Source organism: Etheostoma cragini, chromosome 5 (genome assembly GCF_013103735.1).
Source record: "Etheostoma cragini isolate CJK2018 chromosome 5, CSU_Ecrag_1.0, whole genome shotgun sequence".
NCBI lineage: Eukaryota > Metazoa > Chordata > Actinopteri > Perciformes > Percidae > Etheostoma > Etheostoma cragini.
In genome coordinates, this window is record NC_048411.1 from 7,518,224 (window position 1) to 7,520,302 (window position 2,079).

A 2,079-nucleotide genomic window follows, 5' to 3' on the forward strand; every position below is an offset into this window, starting at 1 on the left:
TCAAATAACCACTCGTTTTTTGTTTTTTAATAACTGTTCATGAAATGAAAATTGAATGACCAAAACATACACTGACCCCGTAACTGGTGGAGGCGTACCATTTTCATGACTGGTCCAAAACTGCACAAGGACCTCAGGCACAACAATTGATCCACTTCTACCACAAGGTGGCGCTCTAGCCAAAACAACATGTTTGGCCCTGTTACTCCCAAACCGTATAGTGCATATTAAAAAAACATGTATCCTTGTGTTCCCTAGATCCAACTGAATCTCCTGATATAGGCCCCACCTATTTCCACCTAGACCTTTATGCGTGAAAAGTCGGAATTTATCAAAAACTTACTTTGCCTAACTCCTCCTAGACCATGCGACCGATCTGCACGTAACTATGAAAACACCAAGTTTATATCTCATGAACGGCAGCAACACTTTATAATATTCATCATTAATAGATAGTAAATTGATTTTTTGATATAATACTATATTAGGTATTGTGTAATGATTAAACAAATGTTTGTAAACCTTTAAGAAACCATTTTTAAAACATTTATACACATTACATAGATGGATGGACCAAATATTCCTAACACTTTGTCAGTGGTTATTAGTTGGTTTGTAAACTGTCCATAAAGTGTCAGGATGATCTTTATAAAGTTGCAACATACAAAAAATAACATATATAGAAATGGTGTATTACACACACACAAACACACACACACACACACACACACACACACACACACACACACACACACACACACACAGTTCCCAGCACTTACTAACCAAACTATGACTATGAAAAACATCAGTTGCAACTTTAAAGCCATCCAGATGATGTTTACAGCTTGTTTACAAAGAGAGATCAAGGTTACAAGCGGCCAAAATGGGTTTCCTCAGGAGGGTGGCTGGCGTCTCCCTTAGAGATAGGGGGTGTTTCCCAATGTCAAGGAAGGATCCTCTTTTTTTATTTTTATTATCATCATCTATAAGTTTTACAAAACATGTTAAACATTCATTGAACACTTATCACACACACACACATGCATCAGTAGAAAATTAAATAAAAAACAGCATAATAAAATAGGTAGATAAATAAAATATCCTTACTATACAGTGGATATATAGAATCTTAAAAAAAAAAAAAAGGTGGACATATAGATATACAAATAAAGAAAAAAGAGAAGAGTGGATTAAAATATAAACGTCAAGTAAATAAAATACAATACAAAGACAAGATGAGATGGGCAAAGGCTATACAATTATAATTCCTTAAAATCTTGCAGTAGATCAGCTATATAGATAGTTTTCTCACTATTAATGATTTGGGTAGACTCACAAAAATTTCGAAATTCATTTCTGAAGTGAGTAAAAGCTGGTCGCGATTTAGCAAATTTTGCTTTATGGATATGAAATTTCGCATGTAGAATTAGTAAATTGACAATCCTGTGTAATTTTTTGTTCTTGTGATCATATTCAATAATGACATCTTTTGCTTCTAATTTAATTTGGTGATTCTTTTGAACATTTAAAAACTTTCCATTTTTTTCCAGAACCGGCACTCCCAAAATAGATTTACAATAGTTTCTTCTTCAGATTTACAAAATTCACATTTATTATCCACAGACGTAAATCTTGAGATAGATTTGTTAGTGGGATAAATATTCACTTTATTGGGGATAACAAACTTGTATGGTAGAAGCCATGTTGATTCCCAGTGAATGTTGAAGTACAAAGAGTTCCAAACTAATTTTCCCCGTGGAGTGATTTTCCTTTTGCTGTAGAAGAAGTTCCTTATATGTTTATTGGTACATTTATGACTTTTAATATTTACTCCATCAACAAAGAAGGTTGGATCCAATTCTTGACTCTCAAAGTGACATTTCATTAGTTGAAGAATTCCACTAGGTATAGCAGTATATATGGTATACCATTTGATATTCTTTATGAGTGACAGGAAAAACTTTTGACCTAAGAAATTCCTCATAATTAAGAAGTCGAGCTTCATCATTTTGTAAGTCTGCAAGAAAAATGATATTCCGGTCAACCCAATGTTGTAGATATAAGGACTTATTCTTTCTG

The 2,079-nt window shown here is 33.3% G+C and overlaps 1 protein-coding gene and 1 long non-coding RNA gene across 5 annotated transcripts in view; one reads left to right on the top strand and one right to left on the bottom strand.

Annotated features, from left to right (window-relative positions):
- abca2 (ATP-binding cassette, sub-family A (ABC1), member 2) overlaps positions 1 to 2,079 on the bottom strand; it is a 199,252-nt gene that overhangs the window by 39,940 nt on the left and 157,233 nt on the right. The gene's annotated exons all lie outside the window — the stretch shown is intronic.
- LOC117944809 overlaps positions 1 to 2,079 on the top strand; it is an 8,057-nt gene that overhangs the window by 733 nt on the left and 5,245 nt on the right. The window contains exon 2 of the long non-coding RNA XR_004656672.1: positions 1,845 to 1,847. This is a non-coding gene — a long non-coding RNA (uncharacterized LOC117944809). The remainder of the gene's footprint in view (positions 1 to 1,844; positions 1,848 to 2,079) is intronic.